The following is a 10642-nucleotide window of genomic DNA, read 5'->3' as shown; positions in this document are numbered from 1 at the left end:
TTATATCAAACTTAACATAAATTATATTCCATGTACTTATTCTTATTTCGTTTATCTATCTTCATAATTATTTCATACAACTATTTTGTACATATATTTCCATATGACCGGTTCTTGTAAACATTTCACACAACCATTTCATGTAACCATTCGTCATCTGATACTTATTACCTGAACATCAATTGTTCAATAGATGTCAACACGTCTCCCATCCATGGTCTTATTTATCTTTGACATGATGCCATAGTGTCTTTCAACTATGGTCTTACTCATTTTCTGTCATGTTGCCATGGTATCTTTCAACCATGGTCTTATTCATTTCATGTCACGCTGCCATGGTATCTTTCAACCATGGTCTTATTCATTTCCCGTCATGTTGCCATGGTATCTTTCAACCATGATCTTATTCATTTCATATCACGTTGCCATGGTATCTTTCAACCATGGTCTTACACATTTCATATCAGGTTGCCATGGTATCTTTCAACCATGGTCTTACACATTTCATATCAGGTTGCCATGGTATCTTTCAACTATGGTCTTACACATTTCATATCAGAGAGCACACTCCTGCGAACCTCATTCTTACAGTGGGATTACCAATCCAGACTAAATCCCCTGTAATATAAACTCATAGAGTATTGTCGGGATTACCAGTCCAGGCTATGCAACGACAATTACTCTAATGAGCTTGGATCTGAATTACCAGTCCAGGCTAAATTCAAACCCTAATTCGGATTACCCGTCTGGGCTAAATCCATTTACACATATTCTTCGGGAGGGCTATATCAGGATAGGATCACCTGTCCGGGCTAGATCCTTTTTACCGTCAATTCCTTTTCAGAGATCTATCGAATTTTCCTTTCATTCAACCGGGATTTCTTCCCCTTTTTATCAAATATGTTAATGTTTCATCAATTTTTATACAATGAACATTCAAATCATATTCATATAAAAAAATTACATTTCAAGCATTTAAGAATATAATTCAAGTTATACGAATTTACCTAGCGAAATTGCAGAAATATCAAGATTCAGGGACATTTTGGTAATTTACCATTTTCCCAATTTTCACTCATCTTAAATTGACAATTTCATTTAATTTATTAATTTAGATAATAAAACAATTGATTCCCTTCAATTTGGTCATTTTGACATTTTTACAAAATTTCCCCCTGAAGTTTTTCTTTTATTCAATTTAGTCCTTAAGCCTAAAACATGCAAATTAGCCATGCTAGCTGAATATTGATATATTTTTCCTCCTCCTCCTCTCCATTCCACATCCTTAATGTATATAACACACTTGTAAGTAACATTATCTATAATCTTTATTATTTGCTTTTATAAATATTAAAATTGTCCATTTGTGTCATAGTCACTAAATTATTTATATCTAGAGCTATAGAAATCCAAATTAGGATCCTATAATTTTATCTGAAAATAGACTCATATATATTATTACCATAAAATTTTCATAATTTTTGGTTTAGCCAATAAGTACAGTTTATTCTTTAAAGTTATCCCTGTTCTGCTATTTGAAAGTTCTGACCCTTCTTCACTAAAAATTGATTATCTCTTCATAAAAAATTCGAATGATATTCCCGTTTATTTATATTGAAACTAGACTCATTTAGGATTCTAAAAATATAAATTAATCCCCTAATTATTTTTATCCAATTTTTTATTATTTTCCAAAGTCAGAACAGGGGAACCTGAAATCATTCTGACCTTGTCTCACAAAATTTATTATATCTCATAATTTAAAATTGCATTTCTTACATAATTTCTTCTATAAGAAATTAAACTCAATAAGATTTAATTTCATATTTTATTCATCCTATAATTCGATTTTTAAAATTTTTGGTGATTTTTAAAATTTAGACTACTGTTGCTATCTAGAACTGTTTTAGTGCAAGATATTAATTACCATGTTTATAACACCCTTATTTTCTTTTTCTACACTATTTCTCATCACTTTCTCTTATTTTCTCTTCACTAACATGACAAGAACATAAGACCATATATAAGAAAACTCTGAATCAACATCAATTCCATGCTTTTTCAACAATATTAAACTTAAAAATATATTGAAATCTTGATGTTCTTACCTTTTCTTATTGACTTCAATCTTTAACTTGATTTTTCACTCTTCTCCAGCTTCTATTTCTTGAATCAAACTTGATATTCTTGCTCCCCATCATTTCCTTGCTATTTTTCTTTCTTGATGGCTATGGAAATTCTTTCAATTTTTAGGTGAAAATAATGAATTTTTGGTGGAAAGACTAAATTGTAAAGAAAGAAAACTTCTTTTCTTCTTCTTCTCTTACGTGGGTTTGCATGGGAAAGGAAAAGTGATGATAACTCTTCATCTTTCCTTCCTTTTATACTAAATAAATAATAATATAATAATAAATATCTCAAAATATTAATAAAATAATATTTATCTAATTAATTAATTTAAAATACCATCAACATAATCATTACATTCTAGAATTCTCTCTCTTACTAATTGACCATTTTGCCCATCATGATCTTTTAGAATTTCATCCTTGAGTCATCACTTTATTTGGTAAAATTGCGATTTAGTCCTTTATAATTTTTCACCTATTCAATTTAGTCCTAATTCATCAATTTTTCTTGGTTTCTAGATCATTCCACCCTTAAAATATTTGCACCATTAGTCCTTCAACTTTTTTATATTTACACTTCAACCCCTTAAATTTTTAGTATTTACTCTTGTGAAACAAGACTTTTCTCATCTTTGCAATTTAGTTCTTTCTTGAATTAATATATCATAATATACTTCCCAATATTGACATAACTCAAAATTTCCCTTTTTGTCACTTTATTTCCTTATTTTACTATATTACGGATAATATTTTACTGTAAAAATTTTCAGGGTATTACAATTCCAGTTTAGTATTTTCATTGTGATCGGCCAATCTGCCTTTCAACAGCCACCGATAGAGAATGAGAATTTTTTTGAGTCCTTCGAATCCTCTATATGGGAAACAATAGAACTCGCCGAGAACCTCTTTCTTTTCTTAGTGTCAACCATTCCAATAGGGATTTCCTCGGTGTCAAAACTGAGTTCCATAAACCTCGTTTCCTCTTGTAACACCCCTAACCCATATCCGTCATTAGAACAGGGTTACAAAACATTACTAGAGTTTACAGATTAAGTTAACAGATATTTCATATCATATAACATTCAAGTCAGAAACCAATTAAATTCAAACATATTATCCTTTATACGAGCCCTCGAAGCCCAAAATATGAATTAGAAACAAGTCAGGACTAAATCAGGTACTCAAAGAATTTTTTTGAAAGCATTAAATTTTTTTTTCAAAGTTGCAGGGATACACAAAGGAAAAGGGTAAAACCATATCTTACTGAATAATCTGACTGAATGAGGAAGAGCTCTTTATGTGATCTCACTTTACCACCATCTGAAATGCGCAAAACTTCGATTGGTGGAAGACAGTCCATGAAGATTCTCCCTTTTCTTACGTGTAATTCCCCTCTTTTGGTAAGCATCCAGTATCTCAGCAAATGAACATTTCTCTAAGCTTATCTAGTTCGTATCTGCACCTACATTTACATTAGTTTCAAAATTACCCCTATTCTTTATCCCGTGTGACTTACACGGTCAGGGGACACGCCTGTGTCTTAGGCCATGTTGGCATTTGAAATAGGGATACATGACTGTGTCCAGCCAGTGTCCGTACCCGTGTAACTCTTTGACTTGGGTCACACAGTCAAGTCACAAGCCTGTGTACTAGGCAGTGTGAGCATATTGACTTGCATTTTTGAAAGATATAGGGACATACGGCCGTGTCACCTAGCTGTGTGTCACCACTGCTGAGATACACGCTCGTGTCTTTGCCTGTGTGGACGAAAATAGGTCATTTCCAAGCCACATTTTTTACCCAAATTGTTACTAACTTAGCCTCAACAAATCACACATCATTAAGCCATATCAAAACATTTAACACAAACTAAAATCATGTCTTAAACATTTATCATTACCATAATCAACCAACATACTCGTAGACATCTCAAATAAAAACTTAAAAACATGTCAACCAAATATCCAAACTTACCTATTTAATTCATCTAACAATTCTACTAAGATTCACCACAAAATAATTACATACAAACATATATCATTCACACCAACATTATTAATATGCCTCATTCTCAAACCAATATCTATAAACAAAATACAATTCATAACATTTACACAAGCCAATCTTTGGTCCAATCTACACAAAAGCCTATACATGTCATATAAACTGTATTGAACGTTTCAAAAACTACTGGAATAAGCTGGATAGTGTAACTTGAGTGTTGATCTAATCGTCTAACCTTCCGAAAATCTACAAGGACATTAAACAACACAAATAAGCTTAATGAAACTTAGTAAGTTCGACAGAATAAATAAAAATCTTACTGAACTAACTATAATAAATCAAATAATAAAAATCATTCGCGATAACTCCCTATCAATCACAACTTCAATGGATGAAGACATCCATTTTCAAGTCGTTACCAAAAATAAATAACATGCTTTCAATTTCAATAAGTAAATCACCTTACCAAATTTTTCCCATTCGAAGAATGACTAAGCTCATAAGAGCTGGTCCATCTAAATATGCCAACAGAAACTCGAAAGCTGAACAGAAGCTCGTAAGAGCTGAATAGAAACTCATAAGAGTTGAACAAAAGCTCGTAAGAGCTGAACAGAAACTCATAAGAGTTAAACAAAAGCTCGTAAGAGCTTAACAAAAACCCAAAAAAGTTGAACAGAAGCTCATAAAAGCTTAACAGAAACTCATAAAAGTTGAACAGATGCTTGTAAGAGTTAAATAGAAACTCATAGGGGTTGAACAGAAGCTCGTAAGAGCTTAACAGAAGCTTGAAAGAGCTAAAAAGAAAGTAAAATACGAGAGTTTGCAACAAATGTTGAACCCCTGTTTTTTTCGATATTTTCCTCCAATACCGTCATATGCCAAATCTCGAATATACTCAGATCACGTATTCAATTCAAATCGAATATCCAATTCAATATCATAATTTGTACAATAAATTATTTCCAACAATAAAATATATGCTTAATACCAATAATCAATTTATACAAATATTAAAGTTTAACCATACGAACTTACCTGAATTGAATTGTAATGATTGTAGAAGTTTAGGGACTATTCCGCTATTTTTCCTTTTTCATGAGTATCTACGGGATCTTGATCTAAAATATAAAATTACTCATTCATTAGCATATGTTTCAGTTCCAAATCATTTCAAAATTAATACCCTTCAATTTTTTGAATTTACAGAATTACCCCAAACTTTTACAACTTTTGTAATTTAATCCCTTAACTAGTTAATCTATCAAATTAACAAATTTTCCTCAATTAATAATTTATCTAAATACTTTAGGCCATCATACAGCCCTTAATAAACCATAAATTTACTACCAAACCCTAATATTTTAACTTTTTCACAATTTAATCCTAAAATCAATATTTAACAAAATCATTTTATAAAATCATCATACAACAAAATTAAAGATATAAATCCATTTTATTCATCAAAAAAATCTAATATTCATCAATGGTAACTTCCAAAATTTTTAATAAAATAAAAAACTAAGATAAGATTTAGTTGGACCTAATTGTAACAATTTCAAAAACATAAAAAATATAAGAAACGGGTAAGAATTGAACTCACATGAAGCAAAAATATGCAGAATCAGATCAAAGAGTCTCCTATGACATTTTTGGATAGAAAATTGAAGAAGAAAATGTCTAGAAGCCTTTCAATTTCTAATTTGTATGTTTAATTTTTATTAAATTACAATTTTTCCATTAAATCATATTATTTTATTATTTTTCTTTGTTATACAGCCTCATCCCTTCCATTTACGCATATTTACTCCTTAAGTCCTCTATTGTTTATTAATTAGGCCATTTAATCACTTATTTCTTATAATTAACAAGTTTTGCACCTTTTTCAATTTAGTTCTTTTTAATTAATGAACTATCAAAACATTAAAAATTTTCAACAAAAGTTTAACACTACCTTAATGACACTTTTTAAATATTTATAAAAATATTTACTGTTCGATTTATAAAAAAGAGGTCTCAATACCTCATTTTCTAAAACCACTTGACCTAGGGTTTTACCACTCAAACCTAATAATTCATTATAAAACATAAATTACCAATTCAAAATTTTTTTTAAAACCATATTTGACTCATAAATATTAAATAATAAAATTTATGAGCTTACTCGTTGAATTTGGTGGCCTCGAGTCACTGTTTTCGACACCACTGAAGAATCGGGCTATTACATTCTCCTTCATAATTTATCCCTTCTTGCTGAACAATCTCCTTTCATATTCTTTCCTGTCCTCTATTATTGTTTTGATTAACACTAATCGGCAATTCCTCAGTACCCCCCAATTGTCCTTCTACAAACGATTTACCCTTCAATTGCCCTTCTAATATTGATTTGGATACCGATCTATCCTCTTTCAACCACTTGCAATCTTCCGCCTATCCCATTGTTATTAGCGCTCCTAATGATAAATCCCATCCAAAAACAACTTTTTGTGACTCTAGCGTTAATCTTACTGGGCAGAAACCTTCACCATGCCCTAATCTACCACAAAGATAGCAAAATAAAAAGAGTTTTTCGTACTTAAACATAGCATATATGGTTTTGTTTTGACCGATAGCTATTCGCTTCTTTATTTTTAGTGGTCTGCGAACATCCAACTTAACTCTTACCCTCAATTTTTTTATTCCCTTAGTGATTAACCCTACATCATACTCTATAAATTTTTCGCTAAAATCCCCCAGTTGAGGTGCCATTCCCTCGGATTTGAACCCTCCTAGTAAATTGTGTATTTGTACCCAAAATTTTGTTGAAATTAAAGGAACTTGCAGTGGTTGCTCCCCTTTTTCCAATCGATGAAGCAAAACAAGGTGTCTGTTGAAGAACCACAGTGTTCCCCTTAAAACCCTTTTAATATCAATTTCATGATAAAACCTAAATAAAGATCTTTTTTCTCCCAAATCAGTAATAGAAATTCCGCTCACTGGATGCCATGCTTCTGCTAGTGTCCGTATCATGGATGGAGAGTGTACCACACTCTCCGTTAATACCTTCCCAATCAAACACAATTCGTATTCCTCATCCTCTTTTTCATTGATGCTTTGCCCTTCTATGATTTCTTCATCATCATCTGATATATTCAAATTTGCAAGATCTTCGTCCATTGTTTTAATGATTACAAATATTCTTTCAAAATTTGTAGGATTTGAAATAGACACAAAACCCTAGATTTCGATACAACGTGCTATTCAGCAGACAAAGGAAACGTTCCATTTAGCAAAATTGAGTTTTAAATTAAAATAAGTAAAACTTTTATGTTATATTCATACAAATCTCGGGACAACTCTAAAAATTAATGGAACTAGGACTTTGCATTGTTGGTTAATGTGAGCATTTCTGTCTTTACGTATTAAGGTTCAAGCTTTGCTATATGTAATTGTGATGTGTGAGTTTTTAATTTTATTATGTACCTATATTATATATAAATTTTGTCTGATTCTTTTCGATTTTTTATCTATGATGCTTTTTAATATGTTGCAGTTACTCGAACACGTATTTATATTTATGAGTAACACTTAAATTAAAAATCTTAAAAATTATGAATTTTAAAACCCACTAGTTTCATGGCACACCTACATAGAGAAAAAAATGTAAAAAGATATATTTATAAAAAGGTTTATATTAAAATTATAATACCCTTCAACCCTAATCCTCGCCGGAACAAGGTTACGGGGCATTACCAGACAAATCAAACAAATTACAGATAATTCTTAATAAATAAATAATTAAACAATTAATTATTTAACAAACATATTATGGTATGATTATAAATTCATATAAATTATGTTTTTTATTTCTAATTGACTTCATTCATTAAATTTTTTTTTATAAAAATTTTGACAGCATTTCTTCTTATTTTTACATAAAACCCGTTGCAAGTTCAAACTAGAAACCAACTAATCCAAGACCAATGGCACAATCAAAAACAATTTAAACCTAAATACACCTAAATCATAACCAATTCATTAACATAGTAATTTAATAACTAAACATTCATAATATTAATCAAAATTAACTAATAACTTCATTCATTTTCATTCTAACTTAATATCAATTATATAATATAATCTTTACCATTTTATCAAACTGATAACAAAATATGGTATACCATTCTTACAACCAACATTACAAGCATATCAATGTAACCTATACAACACCTAGTACATGCCACTTCCAATTAAGGAAAGAAAATCATCACCAAAAATCTTTTTGCTGGAGTCGGGATCGTTCGGATGCTGGACCGGGACACTAGACTCCTATTAACCTGCGCACGGAAACAACCGCACGCTGAGTATTCCATACTCAGTGGTATTACCATAATTCAAATTATAATAGTAATAAAGAATTATAATTACCGAACATGTAACTATCCAATTTCTCAAATATCAATTCATTCTTAAACTTCGTTAATTAAAAATAATAATACAATTTTTAACTATTCTTCAATTTCCATCACATATCACATGTAACAATTTCAATCACTACATGAATATTAAATTCATGCCTTTCATTTTTAATCTTCATTTCAATTCATAATTCAACTTTCTCATTTCTTTCAATATTTCAATAATATAATCAATCAATTTATTTTAAATTTCTCATTTTAGATATTCACCCTATTAACAAATCCAGACTTTGACGGATACACGGATTCCAACCCAAACACACCAGTACGACACATTGTGCCTAAAACGGTACATAGTACCTGATCAGAATACGACACATAAAGTGCCTAAAACGACACACGAGGTGCCTAAAATAGACACATAAAGTGCCTGATCAGTAAAGCCGGCAAATCCCGTACACTTCCAGATCCTATGGCATGCCAATTATATCTGACTCAACCCGACTAGTTAATAGGGTATTTCATATCACTTTTCAATTTCAATTTCAACTCAATTCAATACACTTTTCCATTTCAATCCACAAACAATTCAATTTCAATACATATTCATCATTCAATTAAATTTTTATACAATTCAAAATATATACTTACCTTATAATTTACTTACCATATACATAAATTAAATTAAACATATAATGAATAAATAAATAATTTGAATTATAGTAATACAAACCCGAATTTTACGATTACTCCTCGATAACTTTCTCCTTTCCTTTTCGTGCCAATGCTTCAGGTTCTTTGTTGGCTACGAAAATAATAGTAATTTACATTATTATTTACAGCATTAATTAAAATAAATAATTAAATTTCTAAACAATTCCTACCTTATTTCCAATTTAATCCTAACTAAACTTACTTACTTTTTTAATCCAATTCACTCTCTTTTTCTATTCAAATTTTGTCTAAACTCATATTTAACTATAAAATTTCCAGTATATTTTCCTAATTTCGAAATTTCTTTAATTTAGTCCCTACAACATAAAACTTATAGCCTAATTTTCAATTTAATCCCTTAATCAATTCTAACTTAGAATTCATTCAATTAAATCCCTAATTCCATAATTTGTCCAACATGAACCCTATTTGGAAACATGTAAACTCTTGAACTATCAACTTAATTTCATCATAATCTTGTTTTAAAGCTTCTAAAACATCAAAATTAAATAGAAAGGACTTAAATGACTTACCAATCAAAGCTTTAAACCTTAAACTCTTAGTTTTTCCTTTTTCTTTTCTTTGCCCTTTTCTTCCTGCTCTGTTTCGAATGTCTCTGTTTCTTTCTTTTCTTTGTTTCTTTTTATTTCATTCTTTTATTCTTTTATTTACTTTGTTTATTTAATTAACATATATTATAATATATTTATTTTAAATATCTATTAAGTATTTAATCATATACACACAAGTGTACACCATCAATACCATACATTTGTCACCATTTTTCACACAAAAATCTAATAATTTAATTATTTAATTAACAAATATCTTTTACTTTAATATTAAGTAAATTAGTTATTTTTATTACAAGTGTACATATCTATTTATTACAAATGTACCAATATTTTTTTACAATTGTCATTATTCAGTTTGTTTGTCAAACAAAAATCTCATAAATTAATTATTTAATTAATAAATATTTTAACTTAATATAAAAATAATAATAGATATCTATTTTAATATCAATTAAATAATTATAACTTAATATGAACCATAATAATAATAATAATATTAATTTAATATAAAACCATACTAATAATTAATAATAATAATAATAAAATCTTAGAATTTTTTTTAACACATATGCCGCCTCATCTTTGGCAAATGGCTCAATTGCCATTTTAGCCTTTCTACTTTCTATTACTTTATAATTAAACTTTTCTACCTTATTCAATTTAGTCTCTTTTTACTAATTACTCTAAATTAAGCTAATTTCACCTAATTAAAACCTAATTAGACACACCACTAAACTCATAAATATTTTTAATAATTATTTTCGAACTTATTTCACTAAGACGAAGGCCCTATGTGCCCGTGAATTTTGGGTCATTACATTTCTCC

Source organism: Gossypium hirsutum, chromosome A11, assembly GCF_007990345.1.
Source record: "Gossypium hirsutum isolate 1008001.06 chromosome A11, Gossypium_hirsutum_v2.1, whole genome shotgun sequence".
Classification (NCBI taxonomy): domain Eukaryota; kingdom Viridiplantae; phylum Streptophyta; class Magnoliopsida; order Malvales; family Malvaceae; genus Gossypium; species Gossypium hirsutum.
This window is presented reverse-complemented; position numbering follows the sequence as displayed.